The 24,665-nt window shown below is 37.8% G+C and overlaps 1 protein-coding gene across 6 annotated transcripts in view; it reads left to right on the forward strand.

Annotated features, from left to right (window-relative positions):
• The window catches only part of SERTAD2 (SERTA domain containing 2), a 107,247-nt gene that overhangs the window by 50,719 nt on the left and 31,863 nt on the right, over positions 1-24,665 (forward strand). For 2 of the 6 annotated variants that reach the window (XR_009054683.1, XR_009054679.1), the window contains one exon: positions 18,510-18,801. The exons of 3 other annotated variants lie outside the window; for them this stretch is intronic. The gene's annotated coding sequence lies outside the window, so the exon portion shown is untranslated. Of the gene's footprint in view, positions 1-18,201; positions 18,237-18,509; positions 18,802-24,665 lie in introns of those variants that run through there. One more of the 6 variants, XR_009054684.1, reaches the window with a different exon arrangement.

Consider the following 24,665-nt stretch of genomic DNA (forward strand, 5'->3'; position numbering starts at 1 on the left):
GAGATACATGGCCTTTTTTTGAGATTTAGATGTTGAGCTATCATAAAACTTATTTGTTAGCTACAAGTTTAGTTGTGATCAATTGTATTTATTTCAGAAAGATTTCTTTGAAAGATAATGTTATACTTAGGGAGAAATAGTATTGGGGGGACGCCCCACAATTTCTATGTTAAGTGCTGTATTTTGTCTTCAGCTTTGAGCAAAAAAAGTATATAAAGCTGGTGATGAAAAATTTGAGCAGTAATATAAGTTCCAGGAAAATTCAGTTAAACATGTTGAAAAACATACATTGGGCATTTGTAGATTTCGTTGGTAAGAAGCATACTTTCATAATACACATTTACTGTGAGGTGTTATTCAGTACTATAGATTAACAAATACCTGCCAAAAGAAATAAATGTGTACAGAGATTAAACTACCAACATAGCAAATAATGTACAGTTTTTAATAGTTGATTGCTTCAGTTATCACACCCATTGATAAATAATCTGTGCCAGTATTTGCAGTGTTAGTCAGTGACAGAATTTTGATGAAACAAAAGATGAAGCAAGGTAAAAATGTTTAAGGACTAATTTTGTCCTTAGTGAAAGTGATCTTAAATATTCAATTTTATCCAAATTGTAAGATAACAAACCACTTAATTGTACTGTTCAGCAAATACCAAGTATGAGCCCTAAGAAAAAATAAAATCAAGTAAAATTCTCTTAATCACTAGGGTATTTGGTAAATGTATATTCTTTCTTGATTATTCATTATCTGATAGTTTTATTCATGGATTACACAGGTTTTCTCTTTCGCTTATAAAATCTTAGAATCAAATGACATAATCCCCCCTCCTTCAGTTTCCTTTTGCTCTTCATCTTTTGAAACACCTCACTGATTATGAGCCTCCCAGATACAGGAAGAAATACTTAAAACCAAACCAGTCAGTTCTGCTACATTCTAATAGTGTTTTTTTAAAGAGTTTCTTGTGGGGTGGGGGTGGAGGAAGGATATACAATGATAAAACAACCAAGATTTGAATTTCAGGATCATAGGTGGAATTCAATTTCAAATTCTAATTTTTAGCTTCATTTAATCTTAGCTTGCAATATGCTTGTCCACCTGCTTCTCAAGAATAGTTTCTTTCTGTTTTTGATAATCTTCCTTCTGAAGTATGAATTTTCACCGCAGGCAAAAGATTTACAGTTAACAGACTGATAGGGCAGACTCAGGGAAAACTTTATAAAGATTCCTTTTCTGGGGGAATTTTGATGGTTTGATTAGATAGGGTACAATGCTCAGAATTAGAAGGAGACTTTTGACTGGCCCAGAGAAGAGCCAGTTTTAAGGACAGGAGTATCATTCTTCCTGCCTGTTGTACAGTTTCAGCTACCAGGAATTCTTTAAATGCTGTGAATCCCAGGGATTAAGTGTGACAGAGTAATAGTTACACCCATTATTGTTGAGAATTGTTTGCACTTGTTTCCTATATGCCTGTTCTCCTACATTTTTTGAGTTTGCTGTATTTGACAGCTGTGCATCAGCAGTGTTTTTATAGTTCAGAATAAATAGAATGTGCTATGGCTGTAACTTTGTATTTTTTATAATTTTCTCTCTTTTTTACTCTCTAGTAGGAGGGTTTGTTTTTGTTTGTTTGGAGCTGTATTTATAAAAAAAAAAAGTGCAAAATAAACACCAAGCAAATCTGAATTCTAAGATTTATTGTTGCAGAGGATGAAATCTAAATCCATCACAGATGAGAGAAAATGCACGTGATCACCAGCACTCAGTTTGTTTTTCTTTTTGATTTATTTTAACGAGTGTTTCCTTGTTCTGAGTTCAAGTTCTCCACTTATGCTTTCACCCTTTCTTATTATTATTCTTAGGAGTTGCCTCCTGGGTCAGGCAGCTCTTGATTATTTCTTTTCAGAACTTCTTTAGTACATTAAAAAAAAAAAAGGCATGCCCTTTCTAGAACCTAGCTTAATTTTTTTTTTAACCAAGGTTTATTTGGCACATAGTGTTTTTAAAAAATGAGTATTGTGAAATCTGTAAGTTTTCCAGTAAGATGGCTTTCTGTCATAGTGGGCACTCATTATTTGTTAAATTAAATGAATTCTTTTGCTTACATTTAATGCAGAATTGAGAAATACCAGATCGTAGAAGTCCCCAGAAAAGGATCAATTAATCCCAGAAGACTAAGACAAAGACTGCATGTTCCAATGGTTTTGTGATTCTGCAGAGCCTGACAAAAGTGAACCCTTAGTTATTGGGTCACATTGCATAAGAAGACGAGTGTGAGCTCTCGTCATTCAGCCAAGTTGTTTACCACCTGGAATAAGGCAGGCATGGTACCCATCTTGGAATGTGGTGACAAACAAGGTAAAGAAGGTGGCACTTACCTTCCAGGTTCCCTGAGGAGGTGGTAGACTGAAAAGGAATCTAGGAATTTTAGTCAGTTGTCTGAAGGAGAATAAGCTTTGGGAAAATGCTTGCAGGTTAACATTGGAAGATGGGACTTTAGCCTTTCAAAAAGGTGCTTTTTTCTGTAAAAGTCCTTTCTTTCTATTTTCTTTCCATCCTTGTCTCTTAAAACACCAAGTGCAAAAAGCAGTTGGTTGTACAACTCTGTGAATATACTAAAGTGAATTAGACATTTTGTATGATGGGTTGTTATGATATGTGAATTCTATCTCAATAAAGCTTATCTGCTATATTTGAGTTTTTGAAAAAATGAATCTGGAGGGAAAAAAAGTTGGTTACTCTCTGTGCAAGAGAGAGTTTACTTTAAGGGGTTGGAATTACCAAGATACTAATATTTAAATTATCAATACTTAAATCATTTCCAAATCTGAACATTTAGAAATTTGCTTGTTACTATTGGTATCTCTCATGAATTTTATAATATTTTATGTGTCACAATTAGAATTCAATTCTAAATTATGTTATAATCAAGGTACTATTTCATTTTGGTAGAAAAGAGTAAGAAATCTTTATGACTGTGTAATATAGATCATTGCTTTGATATTAAATCATTAGTCCTAAAAGATTTAATAAAATTAATTATTTGGGCATTTTCAAAGACTGATTTACTAGTGTCCAAATTGTATAGCTATAAACAAAGTTATTTTAATACTCTGGATAATGTATTTCTTTCATTTTCACATAAGCATTACCTACACATTTCTGGTATGTATAAAAGCAGCAGAACCATGAAATGAAATTTATGTGTGATGTTTGAAATTATGATCTCTTATCATTGATATTTATATTTTGGAAGAGCTCTTTTAGTTACCAATTGCTGCATAACAAATTACCCCAAAACTTAGCAGCTTAAAACAACACACATTCATCATGTTAGTTTCTGTGAGTAAAGAATCCAGTTGCAGCCTGGTTGAGTGCCTCTGCCTCAGGGTCTCTCATTGTCAGGCAGGGCCCTGAGCTTCATTCGAAGGCTTGATGAATGGAGGATCTACTTGTAAGCTCACTCAGATGTTTGTGGGCAGGATTCAGCTCCTCACAGGCTGTTGGAATGGAGGCCTCAGCCTCTCGTGGGATGTTGGAGGAGTTCCTTGATTCATGGACCTCTGGAGTAGCTCACGGCATGGCATCTGGCTTCCATCCGAACAATCGAAGAGGAGAGGGTGAGCAGGATGGAAGCCACAGTCTTTTTGTAAACCTAATCTTGAAAGCGACATCCCATCACGTTTGCTATATCATCTGTTAGCAGTGAGTCCCTAGAGGACTATCTCAGGGGAAGGGAATTTCACAAGGACGTGAATACCAGGAGGCAGGAATCGCAGTGGGTGGGCCTGTTAGAGCTGCCTACCACAGCATTCCTCTCAGAAAGTTCTCTATGATAGGTATTATAACTCAGAATTCATTTTTTGTGCTAAGATTATTATGGCATCTCTTGAAATATGAGTGGTACTCAAAGGTGTAATAGATAAAAGACTGGGGAACAGTACACTAGAACTGTTACCGTATCACTTTCTATCTTATTGCTCCACTGTGCCTGGAGCATTAACCTTTGTCTAGGATGGCTCAACACCCACTGGCACAGCCATTGGAAAGGGGAAATAGAGTGAGCAGGATGATGCGCACAGCTGAAAGGAGCAGCTCATATCCCATTTGCCAGAACATAGTCACAAGGCCACACCCAGCTACAAGAGAGGCTAGGAAATTGAGTCTTTGGTTGGGCAGCCATGAGCTCAACTAAAAATTTTTATTATAATTTTTTTAAGAAGAAAAATCCCTGAAGAAAGGGAGACTATTTAGGAGAAGCCTCTGCCCAAAGCTTTCAACAGCATTAAAATGGATATCACATGCCCATACACTAATGTATTTTACTCTGAGGTGAGAAAATGTCCACTTTCAGAGCCTATTACTCTTAATTTAGACAGAATTCTTATTAGCTTAGTTGTGGGGCTTCCCAAACCACTGCAGATTAGGAGGAAATATCGTGAGAAGCAAGCATCCTGACAGCTGCAAAAATTGAGAGTAGAATGTTCAGTAACAAATATGGACATACAAAAGGCCGAGGCGAAGACTAAGCTGGCCCTTCAGGGGGATTTGATAGAGGGGCAACCAGTCCTGTGAACTTTAGTAGCCTGAGGCAGTGCTCATTTAACATCAGCACCCAGTAAAATACTTAAATTTAGTTATGATGATCCAGAGTCTTCCATTGTTTTTCAAAGAAGAAAAAACGTTTTGGCACTCTGAAAGAGGTAAGCTTCATCAGTTATCTGGAAAATTCATTTATGTAGAACATTCTATAAAAATGATCCTGGCAAATACAAGAGAGGCCCTTCTATTCACAATACTCCTCACCTTTGTCTAATTGTCACCACATTATTTATATAGGAAAATTCTTTCTGAGTTCCATTTCTGGTATCTAGAATTGTATATTGTCTCCAAGTGGTTGGCATTAGTAATTTCTTTGTTTTTAAAGAAAGTGTCTGTATTAGCAAATCGCCATATATTTCAAATTGTAAACATAAAGCAATTACTCCCCATTCCCACCATCCTGTAAAGAGTTCAGAGCTACCAGGTTACACCTAGAGTATTACTGTAAGTGCAGGATTGTCAAAGAGTTCTCCAGTTCTCATATTTTTAAAGCCAACTAGCATCATAGCTGCTATTGCCGTTCTGATAACATTAGCCTTGAATGTTCTTTCCCATTTCTCAATCCGGCAAAGTCTTACTCATTTAAGACCTGGGTCCATTACAAAATAAAATGTATTACATGTGAAAAGCATGATCCATAAAAGGAATAACTGACAAAGTAGACCATCAGAATTTACAAGTTTGCTTTATTAAAGACTATGTTAAAAGGATGCAAAGACAAGCCACAGACTTTGAGAAAATATTTGCAAACAATGTATCTGGTAAAGGACTAGTATCTAGACTATATAAAGAACTCTCAAAACTTGACAGTAAAAATAACAAACAATCCAATTAAAAATTAGGCAAAAAACACAAGGAGACATCTTTTCCAGATGTTCAGCATCATTAGCTTAGGGAAATGCCAGTTGAATCGGTGAGATATGTACACACCTACCAGAATGGCTAAAGTGAAAAATAGTGACAACACCAGACGCTGGTGAGGATGGCAAGAAACCGGGTCACCGATCTATTGCTGGCAGGAATGTAAAAGTTGCAGGCACTTTGGAAAACAGCTTGGCAGATTCTTTTAAAAATAAACATGCCACTATCACGCGACCCAGCAATTACACACCTGGGCATTTATCCCAGAAAAATGAAAGCTTAAGTTCATACAAAACCTGTACACAAATGTTTGTAGCAGCTTTCATCGTAATAGCACCAAACTGGAAACAGCTCATATCTGTCAATAAGTAAATGGCTAAACTAATTATGGTATGTTCAGCACTACTCAGCAATAAAAAGGAACCGAGTAATGACACATGCTGCAACCTGGATGGATTATGCTGAGTGAAAAAAAAAAAAGCCAGTCCCAAAAAGTTGCATTCCATATGATTTCATGTGTATAGAAATGGAGAACCGATTAGCGGATTTCCAGGGGTTAAGGAAGGTGCAGAGGAGGATGAGGGAAGGGGGGTGTGGCTATAAAAAGGCAACACAAGGGATCTGTGTGTTGATAGAAAAGCTCTGTATCTTGACTTTATCGGTATCGATACCCTGTGCTATGGTTTTGCAAGATGTTACCCTTGGGGGAAACTGAGTAAAGGGTACACAGTATCTCTCTATATTGGCTTTTACAACTGCATGTAAAAATACAATTATCTCAAAATTAAAAGTTTAACTAAAAATTATGAAGACCTTAGAATTGCATTGGACTGTGAGCTCCATGAGGGAAGGAATATCTGTATTTCATCAGCAGCTAGTACAGTGCTTCCTTGTGAAAGATGTTTTAAAAATGTTTTATGGGTAGCCTTAAGGGAGAGAGGCTGAACATATGGATGTAATCATATTAAGCACCCGTAACTGACAGCACACCTGGAAATGAAGGGTATTTCTCTGCTGAACTGTTCATTTAAAAACTATTGAGGAGAAAAAAAAAAACTATTGAGGATCTGTCTTATCTCACTTATCTTCTAAGTGCTGGAAATACAACAGGGAACAAAATGGGCGGGTGGGGATGGGGAAGGAATCCCTGCTTTCATGGAGCTTACAGTTTAACTGGGGCAGAAGACAATAAACAGAATGCAGAAATCATATGTTAGGAAGTGGCAAGTGCTAAGAAAAACGTAATTTTAAGCAATGTTTAACGGCTGGGGATATGGAAAAGACTGCAGAAGTGAGTGGGTTGCAATTTGTAATTTTAACCAGGGTTTAAAGACCAAGAGACAGTATCATTTGAGCAAAGTCTTGAAAGAAGTAAGGGGAGAACCATGCAGGTATATTGAGGAGAAGTCAGTGCAAAGGCTCTGAGGTAGAAAGGTGTCTAGCATGTTCAGGACTAGCAAGGAAGTGAAACCAGTGTTGGAGGAACAAGAAGGGAGAGAGGGAGAGTAGTTTGGCGATGAAGTTAGAGAGCAACTACAGTGCAGGACATGTAGAGCCGTTGTAGGGTGCAGCAAAGTCTTTGGGTCCTACTTTGAATGAAATGGGGAGGCGTTGGAGGATTTTGAGTGGAGAAGTGACATGCCCTGACTTAGCTGTTGTGTTGAGAATGAACAGTAGCAGAACAAGGTAAAAGCAAGGAAGAGAACTTCAGAAGCTACTTCAGTACTCCAGGCAAGAAGCAGTGGTGATTTGCCTAGGGTGATGGAAATGCAGCCCTGAAAAATGATCCATTTGTGTTTAGATTTTGAAGGCAGAGACAACAGGATTTGCTGCGAGGTTAAATGTGCGTTATGAAGGAAAGAGGAGTCAGTGATTACTCTAAGGCTTTGGAGCTGAGGACTTGGGCAAATGGTGTTGAGATGGAAAAAAAATGCAGGGGTGGGGGCACCTTTGGGGGGAAGTTGAAGAATTCATGTTGAATTTGAGACATCTAAGTGCAGATGTTGAAAAGGCAGTTGGATATTGCATCTGGAGTTCAGAGGAGAGGTAAACAGAGTGGAGATATAAACTTGCAAGTTGTCAGCATTTCTATGATATTTAAAGCCATAAAACTAGATGAGCTCCCCAAGGGAGGAGTATAGTGAAGTCCAAAGACTGAGCTTTTAGAAAACAGGGACCTAAAAGCCTAAAGGGACACTTTAGAAGTCAGGGAGAGAGGAAGCAACAGAGAGAGGATGAGAAATGAGAGAGAAAGAAAACCAAGGGCTCTTAGGATCCTGGAGGCCAGGTGAACAGAATGTTTCCTGGAGGAGGAGGGAGTGATCAGCTCATCAACTCTGTAGGTCAAGAAAGATAAGGACTGAGAACTCACCGTTGAATTTAGCAATGTGGAGGAAACTGATGACTTCCGTACATCAAAGAAGAAGAATTTTAGTCATTAAACTAATCTATGGCTCATTTTAAGGACAAAATTAAGTTTTAGAAGATTTGTTTTAGAAAGCTACTTTTGGTTCCTCAGAAAGTTATAGAATTACTGTATGATCCAGCAATTCCACTTCTAGGTATATACCCCAAAGAATTGAAAGCAGGAACTCAAACAGATACTTGTATGCCAGTGTTCATTAGCAGCATTATTCAGAGTAACCCAAAGGTAGAAGCAACCCAAGTGTCCATCAGCAGATGAATGGATACACAAAATATGGTATACACATACCATAGGATGTTATTCATCCTTAGGAAAAAAATGAAATTCGAATACATGCTACAACATAGGTGAATCTGGAAAACATACTAAGTAAAATAAGCCAGACACAAAAGAACAAATACTGTATGACTCCACTTACATAAGGTACCTAAAATAGTCAAATTCATATAGATGGAGTGAAGAATAGAGGTTATCAGTGGATGAGAGCAGGAAGGAATGGAGAGTTATTGTCTAATGGGTACCAAGTTGCTGTGTGGGATGATGAAAAAATTCTGGAAATGGGTAGTGGTGATGAATATGCTTAATGCCACTGAATTGTGCACTTTAAAAAGGTTGGAGTGGTAAATGTAAATACCAGAATAAAAAGAAAGTACAGGATGCAGATAAAACGCTGTCTAAAGGGAAACTGATTATATATAGGTGAATAAAATCAACGAAAAAAAGACTATTTTTTAGCTTATTTCTGATCTAAGAACTAAGCTTGCTTTAAGCATCATCTGTGACTTGACTTTCCTTTGAAATTCTTTGGTACATGTTTGTTACAGTCCGTCCTTAATGGCTCAAGCCTTAGCCTTTGCAGTTAAAGAAAATAGTGTCCCCTATAAAGGTCATTATCATCGGAAGGGCAGGGGAAGAGTCAATTGCTACAGAGTGATCCAACTAATTACAATTTTTGGAAAAAGGGTTCATCTAAAACAAATATATATATACATATGCCCCCTCATTCGGTAAAACCTTTTTCTTTCTCGTAATGGTTCTTGAAAATAATGTTCCTTGAATGCACATGTAAATAATTTTCCTGCTAAAACCAGCATTTTTGATAATTTAGCAGAGCTGATATGGCGAAAACCTTGAGTACTGGAAGGTTTTGTGGCACAGCATATTTAATAACCATGACAGCTCAAGAATTTTAAGCAGACTCGCCTCCTTGTCTGGGATCTGTCGGCACCAGTGTGTCTCTCCTGGCAAGCCCTTAAATGTACTGTTTCAGCCAAAACTGCGCTAATGATGGTCTACCCAATTTTAACAGGATATTTTTAAGACCTGATATTCTTATGATTAAAAAGAAAAGAAAAAGAAAAAACAACTTTCCCCATTCCTTTCAAAAGCTGCCACTCTAAAATATGTGGCAAATTAAAAAAAAAAAAAAAGTCTGAAATTGCTTTATAGCCTTGATGAAACAAAGACTGGTGTGTTGGTGTGGCTGCAGGGAGCTCTGCGCTGCTTTTGTATGATTTCAGAGGTGAATTTAGATGGCTGGAAGATAGATGGGTGCCAGATGCAGTTTGACATAGATTCAGGCAGCTGCTCCTGGGCTAGGTTTCATTAGCTGGTAAGTGCGCCAGCAGAAGCAGCAGAGCGAGGCCCCAAATGCCAAAGTGACAGTGAGAACAGTGGAACAATACAATATTCACTAAGTGATTTTAATCTCGGAGATTAAATGTCACCCAATCAGTTTCCAGGTTTTAAAAACCAACTCGTATGAAGCCATTAGAGGACCCAAGCCTTTGTCCATGGGGGTAAAAAGTTTTACTTAAAAAATTTTTTTATTAGTTTTAAAACAAACAGAAAGTGTTGTAAACCCATTTGGTAATATACAATTAAAAATCATGTCAACCTCCTCAACACACACACCGCAGTAAAAGAAATGTATTCATTTTTGCAACCAGGCAAATATTCCTCAATAAATGGACCCAGTGTTGGTTTGTTTATCTATCTTTCTTAAAATGAAAGTCTTGGAAGAACTTCTCAGGCCTGTTCCAGCTTTAGGGCCCCCTCCCCCCCCCCACCACCACACCCATTCTTCAAAGAAAGACCAAGATCTCAAAACAGAGAGTGTTTATTTATTTGCTTTTGAGACCTTATGATCTGCATAGCTAGTGGTGAATATGTACCCAACCACATAATTAATTGTGAATTAAAACCATTTTTTTTTGCTATAAAGAATTTTTGCTCTTACTACTTGTGGGGTCATAAGTAATTATGAAACTGACTCCAGAACTCCCCATGCTTGACTTCAACTCACATGTTTTCTTGGCTGAGAAAAGGAACCTTTATTTAGTATATTAAACTTACTAAACTTATCTTTGCTTTCCTGTAAAGAGTGTTATGATCTAATACATCAGTGATGCAACCATTTTATGTGGGGTAATTTTTAAAATTAAAATTAACATGAAACGATTGGACATGTACCTATTTGAAAACTGTAAATTTAACCATTCTCTGCTTTTCATATTTAGTCTTAGGAAGCTAATGCATCACTTGTAATAGCTGTGAAGCATTACAATGTATTTCTTTTTTTTTTTTCCTCCAAACCATGTGCGCTCAGCTCTCTTAATAACCATGGGAGTTGTATACGTGCTCAGCAGAGAATAGCTTCCATTGTGTTTTAGTATTTTTAGGATTTTGCTTAGTAATAATGTTGTAATACTACTCTTTTTTTAGTCTACAGCATGGTTAAAAATTTAGAAATACGCTCTGATTGAGTCAGAAACGCTGTATGTTCAGGAGCAATTATAATGTTAATTAATGGCTATATGATACCCAACCAAGTTTTAATATATTTGGTACTTGAGCATGTTGCATACATGTTCTGTGAAAGTTTAATTTCCTTGGGACAATGCTCCAATCTGTGAACTTACATTTGAATTTAAGGGAATGATATCTTTTAGGTGACATGATTTTAGTTCATCTAAACCCTTGGGAATTGTTTCATAGTAATCAAATTTCTACCTTGCACCCCCTTCCCTCTTTTTTCCCTCCCTTCCTCTTTTGGTCTAGCACTGACAACTTGACTACATTGGCCTAAATATCGAGACCGTTTTAAATTTCACATACTACTTGTGAGTACATACTTGTGAGTACATACTACTCACAAGGGCTGTGCTTGCAGACCTCTTTGATAAGGGGTGAGTCCTGGGTTCATGAAGAGTCTGTTTGGTTCAGCACATTCAGTTTTGGTGAACCTAGCTAGACTCAGATTGGATTTCTCATGAATAGCCCTTAAGAGCCTACCTAACCTTTCCAGATCTCCTCTAGGAGGAGAAAATGAGGCAGCATGTATAACACATGTAGCAGAGTACTTGGCACAAGGACTCATTCTATAGTTCTATATTCTGTTTCTTTCCTTTACCTTATGCAAATATTCCCTGGAAAATGTCTCATTTAACCTTGTGAGAAAAGTTAATATGTGTAGAAAACATACGGAGATCCTCAGAGAAAAGTGCTATGTAAATAAGTCCAAGATGTTATTGTGGTTATTACCATTAATTACCAACCAATACAAAGCCTTTTTAATTGTTAATAATTATTTGACATTTTAATTTATTTCCCCCCCCAGTGAAGTCATAAATTTAAGCCACAGTCTCTTACCACTTATGGCAAATTATGTTAATTATCTATGCTGTATCTTTTCCCCTGTTCCCTCATTTTGGTTTTGTGTGTTGTTTTGGTGGTAAAATATACATAACCTAGCATTTAACATCTCAGCCATTTTTAAGTGTACAGGTCAGTGGTATTAAATACATTCATATTGTGTGCAACCATCACCACCAGCCATCCCCATAACTCTTTTCATCTTGTAAAACTGAAACTCTGTACTTTATTAAACAATAACTTTCCGTTCTCCCCTACCTCCAGCCCCTGGCAGGTACCGTTACACTTTGTCTTTATGATTTTGGCTATTTTAAGTTCTTCATATAAATGGAAGCATATAGTATTTGTCTTTTTACGATTGGCTCATTTCCCTAAGCATATGTCCTCATCCATTGGTGAGGTTTGTCCAATTTGTAGCATACCGCAGAATTTCCCCCCTTTTTAAGGTTGAATAATATTCCATTGTATGTATATACCACGTTTTGCTTATCCATTCATCTGTCGGTGGACATTTGGTTGTTTCCACATTTTAGCTATTGTGAAAAATGCTGCTCTGAACATGGGTGTACAGATATCTCTTTGAGACCTTGACTTTCAATTCTTTGGGTATATACCCAGAAGTGGAATTGATCATAGGGTAGTTCTATTTAAAAATTTTCAGAAACCACCATACTGTTTTCCACAGTGGCTGTACTATTTTATGTTCCCACCAGAAGGGCACAGGCTTCTAACTTCTCCGCATCCTTGCTGGCACTAGTTGCTTTCTGGGTTTTGTTTGTTTGATTGTCTGTTTGTCTGTTTTTTGATAGTAGCCATCCAAATGGGTATAAGATGGTATCTCCTTGTAGTTTTGATTTGGATTGCCCTAATGATTAGTGAAGTTGAACATTTTTTCATGTGCTTGTTGGCCATTCATATATCTTCTTTGGATTAATGTCTGTTCAAGTCCTTTACCCATTTTTGAATTGGGTTGTGTGTTTTTGTTGTTGAGTTTTAGGAGTTCTCTATATGTTATGGATATTAATCCCTCATCAGATATATGATTTACAAATATTTTCTCTCAGTCTGTGAGTTGCCTTTTTACTCTGTTGATAATGTCTTTTGATGCATAATGTTTTAAAATTTTCATAAAGTCCAAATTGTCTGTTATTTCTTTGCCTGTGCCTTTGGTGTTATATGCAAGAAATCAATGCCAGATCCACTGTTGTGAAGCTTTTGTCCTATGTTTTCATCTAAGATTTTTATTGTTTTAGTTCTTACTTTTGATTCATCTTAAATTACTTGATTCATCTTAAATTAATTTTTGTGTGTGGTGTTAGATAAGAGTCCAACTTCATTCTTTTGCATGTGGATATCCAGTTTTCCCTGCACCATTTGTTTAAAGATTGAATGGTCCTTGTCAAAAATCATTTGACTCTATTTTGTGAGTGTTTATATCTGAGCTCTCTATTCCATTGGTCTATATGTCTATCTCTATGCTAGTACCACACTGTTTGGATTATTGTAGCTTTGTAATAAAATCTGAAGTTAGGAGGTATAAGTTCCTCCAGTTTTGTTCTTTCTCAAGATTGCTTTGGCTACTCGGCATCTCTTAAGATTCCATATGAATTTTAGGACGATTTTTCTGTTTCTGCAAAAAACGTCATTGGAGTTTTGATAGGGGTTTCATTGAATCTCTAGGTTACTTTGGGTAGTATTGACATTTTAACAATAGTAAGTCTTCCAATCCATGAACATGGGATGTACTTCCATTTATTTACAACTGCTTTAATTTCTTTCAGCAATGTTTTGTAGTTTCTATTGTGCAAGGCTTTTTCACCTCCTTAAGTTAATTCCTAAGTATTTTATTCTTTTTGATACTAGTGTAAATGGAATTTTTTTGTAATTTCTTTTTCAGATTGTTTGTTGTTTGTTTATAGAAATGCAACCAGTTTGAAGTAATTATTGATAAAAGAGGGACTTATGTCATTGTGGTATTTGTTTCCTATATGACTTACAGATTTTGTCCTTCATATCCTGTATTACTGTCTTCTTTTGTGTTGAGTTGATTTTTTTATAGTGAAATGTTTAAATTCCCTTCTCATTGCTTTTTGTGTGTATTCTATAGCTATTTTCTCTGTGGTTACCATGGGGATTACATTTAACTTCCTAAAGTTATAACATTCTAATTTGAATTTATAGCAACCTAGCTTCAATAACATACAAAAATTCTGCTCCTTTATAGCTTCTTTCCCAACCCCTTTCAGTTATTGATGTCACAAAACTACACCTTTATACATTGTGTGCCCCCAAACATAAACTAATATTTTTTTAAATGCACCAGTCTCTCTAATTGTAGAGAAAACAAGATTTGGAGTTACAAACCAAAGTTACAATAATACTAGATTTTATACTAATAATTGTTTCTTTTTTCTTCAATCTATTAGTCTCTTAAATCATGTAGAAAACCAAAAGTGCAACTGAAAACCATTTTTACAGTAACACTAGCTTTTATATTTGCCCATGTGTTCACCTGTATTGAGATCTTCATTTCTCCATATGGCTTTGAGTTACTATCTAGTGTCCTTCCATTTCACCTTGTAGGACCCACTTGAACAGTTGTTCCAAGACAGTCCTAGTCATCATGAACTCCCTCAGCTTTTGTTTATCCAGGAATGTCTTAATTTCTCCTCACTTTTGAAGGACAGTTTTGCCAGATACAGGATTCCTGGTTGACAATTGTTCTTTGGTTTTTTGTTTTTCCTTTTAGCATTTTGAATATATCAGCCCACTGTCTTCTGGCCTCCACAGTTTCTGATGAGAAATGTGCTGATAATCTTATTGAGGATCCCTTGTATATAATGATTTGCTTATCTCTTGCTGCCTTCAAGATTCTCTCTTTTGTCTTTTGAAAGTTTTATTATAATAAGTAGGTCTCTTTGAGTTCATCTTACTTGGAGTTTCTTGAGCTTCTTGGATGTTTATATCCATGACTTTAATCAAAGTGGGAAGTTTTGAGCCATTATTTCATCAAATATTCTCTCTTACCTTTTCTCTCTCTCTTCTTCTGGGACTCCCATGATGTACATTTTGGTCCACTTGATAGTGTTCCACAGGTCCCTTAAGTTCTGTTCACTTTTTTTCAGTGATTTTTCTTCCTTTTCTTAGATTTGATAATTTCCATTGTCCTATCTTCAAGTTTGCTGGTTCTTTCTTCTATGTAAATCTGCCTTTGAATCTTTCTAGTGAATTTTTTATTTAAGCTATAGTACTTTTCATCTCTACAAGTTCTTTTTCGTTTCCTTCTTAGATTTTCTTTCTCATTATTGAAATTTCCATTTTGTTCACACATCATTTTCTTTACTTTGTCCACATATTCCTTTAGTTCTTTGAACATTTTAAAAACAGTGTTTGAAAGTCTTTGTCTAGTTTATCTCCGTTAGGTCTTTTCCAAGGACAGTTTCTGTTGATTTATTTTTTTCCTTTGAATGGGTCATATTTTCCTGTTTCATTGCATGCCTTTTGATTTTTTGTTGCACACTAGACATTTGAATCTAATAATGTGATGACTCTGGAAATAAGATTCTCTTTCTTCCTCAGGGTTTGCTGTTTCCTTCTATTGTTTTTGTTTATCATTTTTGTTTTTTAGAATGTGGTAGGCTGTCTCTGTGCCAACATCAGCCTGAAGTGTAAATTTAAGGTCTTCTCAGGTCTTTTCTTTGCCTTTCTCTGGGCATGCATGGTTATGTTCTTATTTTCCCTGTATATTACAGTTTTTTTTTTTAATGTCCTAGTCTTTAATGTCTAGGGTAGGTGAAAACTGAAGGTGGGGAGGGGTAGGTGCTGGCCCTTTAAATCCCCTGGAAAGTCACTTCAGGGGGCAGAGGAGGGGCTTGCAACAATGGGGGGGGGGGGCGGGGAAGGTGCAGCAACAATGGTTGCCACCTCTTTGCCTGCACTAATGTCATCAGAAGCAACAATAAGAGCACAGACCTAATATTTAGAGGACAGGGTTCTTTTTGGTCCCCTAGCTATTACAAGCTGTTCCAGGAGCATATGCAAAGCTGGGGGTAGGAGAGTGGCTAGCTGCTACTGTTCTAAGAGCTGTAATTGACTGAAAGTAACCAAAATTTACTGCAATTTACCATGTAAATCTTCCCCTGGAAGTTGCAAGCCTTCAACAGACTTCACAGTCCAAAATAGTTACATTATTCAGACTCTGTCAGCGCATTTGTTGTCTAGGTGGAAAGGCAGGTTCCTGGTGCTTCCTACTCCACCATCTTCCCAGAATCCTCTCCTCATCATTCTGTTTTGAGAGAACTCTGATTTTATTTGTGGTAGCTCTGAGCTAAGCTAAAATACTCAATGTTCTGACACCCTTCTAGATGAGGTGGCTACCGTTCTGCTCTGTTCTGATCTGTGAGATGTGGGTAGAGGTCCCTGGGGAGAATATGTCTTCTTGAATAACATGACAAAGCCTCATGAAGACAAGACTTTTGACTTTATTCTTACATAGAATGTAGATGAAATAGCTGGTGGATAGCAGCCTTCCTATGACCCTTGGCTCCATAAGGATGGTGGAACAGGTACCTTTGAGCCATCTTTCCAGTCCTGAGCTGCCTAACCCCAGACTTCTAATTTCATGAGAACAAAGAACACACCGCTAGTCATTTCCGCCACTGTTAGTATTTCTTTACTTACGGCCAAGTGTAAATCCTAATATACCATTCAAGCCCATAATCCATCAAACAGAATAGAAGCATGGGCCAGTGGAGATATTTGTGTCTGTGATGAGCACCAGCATTTTTCAGAGCAACTCAAGAGGTTGAGATTTGAGATCTGAGGTTCAGTTGCACAGAGGTATAATGGGTATTAAAGAAAGATGGGTACCTCTGTTCCTAATGAGACTTAAAGATTTCTACATTTTTGGTGTACTTTCTCCATTTCTTTGGGTTCACTTGCCAAACATCACTGGCATTATTTTTTAGGTGGAAAAAGAAAGTATTGTAGCCTAGTTATAGCAATGAAAGTAGGGAGAGACATGCTGGTTGCTTCTGTTACTTATATTTTTAAAGCCATTGAAGAAAGTAGCTGATCTTTCTTAGTTTTTATTATGCTTTGTTATGTACACATCTTCCCATCAGAATATAATTAAAGCAAAGTGACAAGGAGGAGGACATTACAAATAACTAAAAAGCCAGAAATCTTACATTCATTCTCCCAGTTCTTTTGTTAAGCTTAGCCTAGGGCCTGACATAGTGGACAGTCAGTAATTGTTTGTTAGACAAAGAAAAAAAAAAAGGTGGAGTTGGTTTTATCTTGAATTGCAAGGACAGAGGTACGTTTTGAATGCTAGTCAGATGATGAGATTTATTCAATAAAAATGTCTTTTTCCTGTACTCCAGTCTGACCTAATGCCTTAAGTGAGTGGAGCTCCATCTGATCTCCAGTTTGTATCCCAAACCTGTACATGAGATTCATCACACTTGGCAGGAATGACTAGGCCTGCTGGGGAGGAACAAGGGAGCTCTCCTTCCAACACCAGTGACCACTGGCCCAGTATTGAATTTAATGAGCATTATCTAATTAAGTAATTATTAATAACGAAAATAGCTACCTTTGTTTATCATTTTGAGAGACTGTGCTAACATCTTTAGATACGTAATCTCATTTAACCCACACACAACACCACGCCTCAGGTCCTGATGCTGTCCCCTTTTTACAGTTGAGAAAATTGAGGCTTAAGCAAGTTGCCTGAGGTCAGATCTCCAGCACAAGGTCAAGCTGGAACTTGAAACCCTGTCTGTCTCAGAACTATCTGATTCCAAAGTTAGTGTTCTTAGGCATGTCGCAAAATCATGACTGTAGTTTGCTTAATTATATGTTAAATAATCTCAAAATACTCTGTATTTTGTACTTTGATTTCTCTGCAAAGAACCAAAAGGTAATGGCATAAAAGTGGCCCAACTCATAGAGGAGACTTTTTTACTGTTAATGTGGAAAAGATGATTTCTGACGAGGGGTGCTTTACATAATCTTTTTTTATTTACTTCAATTTCACGGCGTGCGCTCTCCTTCAAGTGGGAGGGTGGATTGTAGGTGGATGAATATGCTTTGCTGGAGTTACAGCAACGCGTGGTGGGGGCACAAGAGTGTGAATGTACATTACGCAGAGTGCAGCTCACATCCGGTGGGTGTATCACTGAGCTGCATGACTGTGGCAGCCTGATATATCATGGCATTTTAAGCTCTGTGTGTGTCATCAACGTATGTGGGTCGAAATTGCATGGAAGCATAGTAGTCCACAAGAAATACAAATAAAAGTAAAATACACCATAGGGATAACTGCAGCATTTCATATAGCAACCAAATATTTGTGAAATCTGTACATTTTGAGCTTTTTGTTTTTAGAGCTAATGATTTTGTTTATTAGCTTAGACTATTTTAGCATTTTCTGTTTACTTAAGTGTTTTAAGATTCAGTCATAAAATCTCACTCTGAACTAAAGCTGTTTATAGAAACTTAGCCAGTGTGGGAGCATATTGAAAAGAAAAAGATAAGATATATTTTTAAAAGATATGTTAAAAATTTGCTGCTTTATATTTAGGTAGGTAGGTAGATAAATGGATAGATAGATGACCGTACTTAAAGTTCTCATCTGAATCTGTTTTCAGAAATGTGCTTTGGCAAAGACTCTTCAATTAGATGGGTAAGTGAAGTGATATTTGCAGTAATGTAAATTTGAAAATAAAAACTGGATCTGGAATCTAGATTTTGCTACTTGGTCATTGTGGCATCTTGAGAAAGTTTTCTTTGAACCTCAGTTCCTCAAGTGTAAAACAGAATAGTAGTAGCTGGGGCTACTTGGGGCTTTAGGATGTGGGGAGCAACTAAGATGGTGTTGTCAACGTGCTTTATAATGTGTATAAATGAGTAATTATACAGATTTAAAGGTGTGGTATTATTATTGTGTACTCCACAGCCAGCAGGTGGACCAATCTAACACCATCCTTCATCCATGAAGGTGATGACGTCAATTTCAGTCTCTCTCAGACAACACAGATTTATTGAGCTCTCATGGTGTGTGAGCACTGCCTTCATATCAGCAGAACTTACATTTAGATTTACAACAGCTGTGGTTTATACAGTGGCATTTTACTTATATAGCATACAGGCATTCTGTACACGTGCTTTTTTTTTTTTTTTTATCGATGTTTGAAGTTTCTCTTTAAGCACCCAAATTTGTTTAATGTAAGCTTGTTCAATAAAACCTTTCCCTGTATCATTTTCCTATACTATTGTGGTTATTATTACATTTTTCCCACAGAAAGCATTGAGCATAATGCTACCTTTTCTCCATGATCCAGGATCATTTAGCTTGCTGAGATATTCTGTTGGAATATAGAGCCCTTTAGGGCAGGGCTAGTGAGGGACATGGTGCTGTTTGCCTCTACTTTAAATGATCTCACACACTAAATTTTTTGAGCTCTTGTATCAACATATTTTAATCCCCCCAACCCTGATTCCTAATTGTTAGCTGCCTTTTCCTTTTTCTTTCTTTCTTTATTCTTTCTTTCCTTTTTTTTTTTGTTAGTTATCAATGTGCTTGTTTTTAAATCCATTCTGCCCTCAAATTTCCATTTACAATCTATGGTTTTTGGGGAAAAACAAATAAAATCATCTTTAAGATTAAATAGACACTCAGGAAGTACATGATAATGCATGAGGTTGATACATGGGCTTTGTGATTTTTTTTTTTCTCGAGGATTTATTTTTGCTTGCTTTGTTGGTTCTGAGTAACTGGAGTCTCTCTGAATGAATCATTTTGCCCAACACCACCATTCACAGTCTGCATCAGTTTCCTCTAATAATCACCAATGGTACTTATCTAGCTCGTTACCAATTATAAAATTCTTCAAGGGACTTCCCTGATGGTCCAGTGATTAAGACTCCACACTTCTGCTGCAGGGGTGGCAGAGGTTTGATCCCTGGTTGTGGGACTAAGATTCCATATGCCTCGTGACCGAAAAAAAAAAAAAATCTTCAACATCCCTTCAACATGATCATGAGAAATAGGCATGATGTATATATTTTTTAATATTTTACAAATGAGAAAACTAAGGCATAGTTGAAGGTTATTTAGTGGGTTATTTTAGCCAGGGGTTGTAGCTGATTGTCCTACGGAGGCTCGTCCACCCAGACTTGCCTGTTGCCTTTACCTGGATATCCCATTTCCATAGGTCTGGGCAAGACCCAGGTTATATTTTGGAAAAAGATCCCAAATAATTCTAGTGTGCATATCTTTCCCAATCATTTTCCCCATCTTCCACAGCCTTCCACCACCTCTCCTCCCCTTCAAAACCACTGGGTCAAGTTTTTATGACCAGCAAGTGATTTGTTTAGATGCTTTCACATGCAGGTCAACAAATAGTGGCTTAAATTTATGATTTTTAATGGCCCTGTACTCAACTGATGTGGTGGTCAGAATAGTGCCCTCCCTTCCCACCTATGTTACTTTACGTGGTAAAAGAGACTTTGCAAATGTTTCTAAATTAAGGATCTTGAGATCCTTATTCCAGGTTATCCTGGACTATTTGGCTGTGCTCCATGTAATTGTAAGGGTCCTTATAAGAGGGAGGCAAGAAGATCAAAGGCAGAAGAAGGAGATGGGACGACACAAGCAGAAGTTGGAGTGGTGTATTTTGAAGACAGAAGAAGGGGCCACAAACCAAGGGGTGCAGGTGGCCTCTAGAAGCTGGAAAAGACAAGGAAACAGATTCTCCTTTGAAGCCTCTAGAAGGAGCCCAGAGCTGTCAACACTGCAGTTTTAGACTTCTGAACCTCCAGAACTGTACGAGAATAAATTTGAATTGCTTTAAGCCACTAAGTTTATAGTGATAGGAAATAGCAGCAATAGAAAACCAGTACCACCGGGAAGTATAAAATACAGATTCTTAAGCCCTCCCATATAGATCCTGTTTTAGCAGAGCTGGGTGGGGTCCAGGGATGTGTGGTTAAACCATTCCCTGTGTGATTCAGTGGCCTGTGTCCTTGGATCTCACCTGTGGTTACAGACAGACTCATAAGGCTATCTGTTGTTCCCCTCTGGAGTCTGGAGGTGTTAGCCCTAGCATCAGTTGTTCTCATCAGCTCAGTGATGTCCTCAAGGACCCAGGCTCCACCTCAACCTCCACTCCACCTCCCTCAGTCCTTAGCCTTCAAACATGTGCCCAGGATAGCTGCCATGGCTCCAGGGACCACATCCTCACCCAGCCAGGAAGGAGAGAAAGAGCTCTTCCTGCATGTCCATGTGTCCCTCATTTTTCAATCAGAGAGGAAAAATTCTTTCCCAGGGCTGCCATCAGACTTTCTCCTTCTACCCGATTAGCCAGAACTGCATCACCCAGCATTACCTCCAGCAGCAAGGGAGGCCAGACAGCAGGAAACCTCAGGTACTGTCTCAAAACGCTCTCCTGTTCTCCTCCTCCTGGGAAACCTTTGCATCCCTCAAACAACACTTACCTCTCATCTAGCGGATGCCTCCCTCCTCCAAAGGTGATCCTTTAGTGCCAGGTCTTTGTACAATACCTTTTAAAATCACCTCATGTGCCACCAGTGGCACCCTTCACTTTGGGGAAAAAAAAAAAAAAAAGCATTTTCTTAGCCTTTGTAACACTGTGGGGTGGGTAATTTTCCCCCTTTTTTTACAATTAAGAATCGGAGATTGAGATACATGCCCAAGGTTCACAAGTGGAAAGCTCATAAGCTGCAGATGTGCCTTAACTGTAAAGCTCAGGCTCTTAACCATTACACTGACCCAAACAGTGATCTCTCTCGTGTAGTGTTAGTAGCACATTTTCAAATATTAGAGTTTGGGGCACACTTGAAGAGATTAAAAACTCAAAGCAACACTAAACAAGTCAATCATTACAACCCAGTCACCTCCACTGGAGGGTTTTAAGAGAGGAGCGACGGGACCTGACTTTTGTTTTAAAAGGATCACTGGCCACTATCTTGAGAGTACACGGTTAGGGGCCATGAGTATTGCAGTAATTGCTTCCCATCTGACTTAAGGTCAAAGTCAAAGTCCTTCCATTGGCTTATAAGGCCCTCTGCACCCTGCCCCTTTCTCCCTGTACCTTCTCTCCTCCCACTCTCCCCATCCCCCACTCTTCTTTGAGCCCTTAGGCACATACCCCACTCCAGTCCTGTTCGCATTTTCTGTTCCCTCTGCCAGGAAAACTCTGCTTGGCTTCTGTCTTCACCTCCTCCAGATCTTTACTCAAATGTCATCTTCTCTGTGAGGCTTTTATAAACCACTTCTTCAGAGTCGCACACCCCACACATACACACCCAAACACAAATTCCCCATCCTCCTTCCCTGTTTTATTTTTCCCTGGAGCACCTAATTTCTAATATGCCATGTAATTTACTAATTTAGGCTATTTTCTCTCTTGCCCCTCACTGGAATGTAAGAGCCGTGAGAACAGGGCTTTTGGTATGTTTTGCTGCCACACTCCCAACTCCTAGAACCTGGGACACATTCAGTAAATATTTGTTGAATGAATATATTCTTTATGCACAGCTGTGATTAGTTCTATGAGGTACAGTCCTAGAAATGAAATGACCACAGTACAGATATGGACATTTTAAAAGGTTCTTAATACACATGTCGAAACCCCGCCCTCCCAAGGTTGAATTCATTGCCACTCCTGTCAGTGACTATGACCCAGCCTGTCCACTGTGCCCTCACATTATTATCAGTTTTAACATACCTGTAGCCAGCTTGGTGTGTGGCAATTATATTTCTAATTTGCATTACTTTGATTAGGTGCATTTGTCTTTGTTTTTTCACACATCTTCCTTTGGTGATCATCAGCTCGTGTCCTTTGCTCATTTTTCTAATTTAATTTCAATGTTTCCTGATGTAGCATTGTTGTTTTTCTAATTGATTCATAAAAATTAGGTAAGGTTAGGTTACTAAGTCTTTGTTATCTGGTTTGCAGATATTTTTCCAAGTTTGTCATTTCCCTTTAATTTTGCTTATGGTGTTTCTTGATGTATAGTTTTTTAGTGTCATCCATTTTAATTTTATAGTTCTTTTTTTGCTTTATGTTTGGAAAAATCTTGTCTACCTCTAAGATCAATTATTTATCTGTAATTTTTTTTTTAGTTCTCTTACATTTAAAAAAATGTTTTATTATTTAGTTAATCTCATGTTTTTTCATATTGTCACACAATATAAGAACCTAACATCCATTTTTCCCCTTAAATTGTAAACTAGTGCACTAACAACACCATCTTTAGAATATACTAAATCTTTTTATTAAGGTCTGTTTCAGGTTTTTCAATGCAAATTCATTTAAATTTTTCTTTTGCCAGAACCCAACTCAATTATTACAACTTTTTAATACCTTCTTTAAAATTTATTTTACTTTTCATTTGTTGGTTATTCCTAATAAATTTTAGAATCATTCTCTCAAGCTCAGGAATAGATGTGGAATTAACATCCTAAAATAAAAATCATACTGTGCCTGTCCTCCATGGAAAATCTTCTCTTTTTTTGGCTGCACGGGCTGGCATGTGGGATCTTATTCCCTGACCAGGGATCGAACCGTGCCCCCTGCAGCAGAAGCTCGGAGTCTTAACCACAGGATTGCCAGGGAAGTCCCCGAAAAATCTTTTAACAACTTCTCACCACCTTCAGAATATAAAGGCGAGACCCTTTAATGTGGTATCCAAGGCCTTCGTAGATGTGTCCAGTCGAACTCTCTAGTCTTGTTTATTGCTACTCCCTGCTTCCGATTTATGCTTCATATCCATTCCCATATTCTCTGCTGTTTCTCACCTCCCCATCTCTGCAGTTCCATTTGCCTTTTATGACCTTGACTCATTCCCATTTACCCTAAAATCTATCACTACCTCCCTGTTTTCACACTGGCCAGACTCTGGACACTCGTGTGTGCCCACTGTCACCTTGTACATGTCTCATCACCATGTAATTCACTGTATCACAATGATGGGTTAGTCGACCCTGAATTCAGTGGGAGCATCTCTTGTTCATTTTGTATTTCTTGTACCTAGCGTGCTACCTATCATGCAGTAGGTGGTGTAGATGGATTAGAGGAGGATATCTAGGACTGGAAGTCAGGAGATGGATGGTTGCAGTAATCAAAGTGAAAGGTATTAGGGCTTTGATTAGGGCAGTGGTGGTAAAAATGGAGAGGAGAGGACATATTTGAAAAATACTTGAGAGAAAACTGACAGGACTTTATGTCTGGTTAAATATGAGAGAAAGGAAGATAGAAGATACTTTGAATCTTGGATTTCCAACTTAGACACCAGGGGTACCTTCTTGGTACCTTAACTGTATGTAGGCATTCAGGAGGAGGAACAGATTGAAGGAGAATAAGATGAGGACCATTTTAGATGTGCTATGAGTTGGAGATGGCTTTATGATACCCAGTGGAGATGTCTAATAGAAATAGGCTAATTATATACTTTTATTGTTCAACCCAGGGCCCTTTTGAGATTGAAACAGTGTGCTGTTACTAATTATGCCAGGACAAGCATAAACTAGGGATGACCCTGACACACGATATATGTATGGTCTCTCTCTATGTAAAGGTCAGATATGAACCTCAGAGAGAAAGGTCTGGAATGTGACTAATGATTTGTGAATCATTAGCATACAGATCCCCTGAGAGTGGGTGAGGTTGCCCAGGGAGAAGAAGAGAAGGGGGAGCAAAAACAAAACCATGAGGAATACAGACATTTAAAAAGTGATTATCAACTGGTAAAATTTTTTCAAAACACTCCTGTCTCCAAATTTTCCTGAAGATTCTGATATCCTAACCAACCATCCCCATCCCCCACTTACCTTTGTAATCTTCTCTGGTCTCAATTGCAATAGGGGGTGATTTTTTTTTAAGTGGGTAACTATAGGTTTATAGGGTAGTCAGAGGAAGAGGAGCCAGCAAAGGAAACTACAAGTGGCCAGAGAGATAAGAACCAGAAGACTGACTATATAGTTCAACCATAGTTACTGAAAGAAATGGTTGGAGGTGGTCATTAATGTCACATTCTATAGAGAGCCTCAGTCATATGAGGAATTCAGAAGTGTCCATTGGCTTGGCGT

Source organism: Hippopotamus amphibius, chromosome 7 (genome assembly GCF_030028045.1).
Source record: "Hippopotamus amphibius kiboko isolate mHipAmp2 chromosome 7, mHipAmp2.hap2, whole genome shotgun sequence".
Classification (NCBI taxonomy): Eukaryota; Metazoa; Chordata; class Mammalia; order Artiodactyla; family Hippopotamidae; genus Hippopotamus; species Hippopotamus amphibius.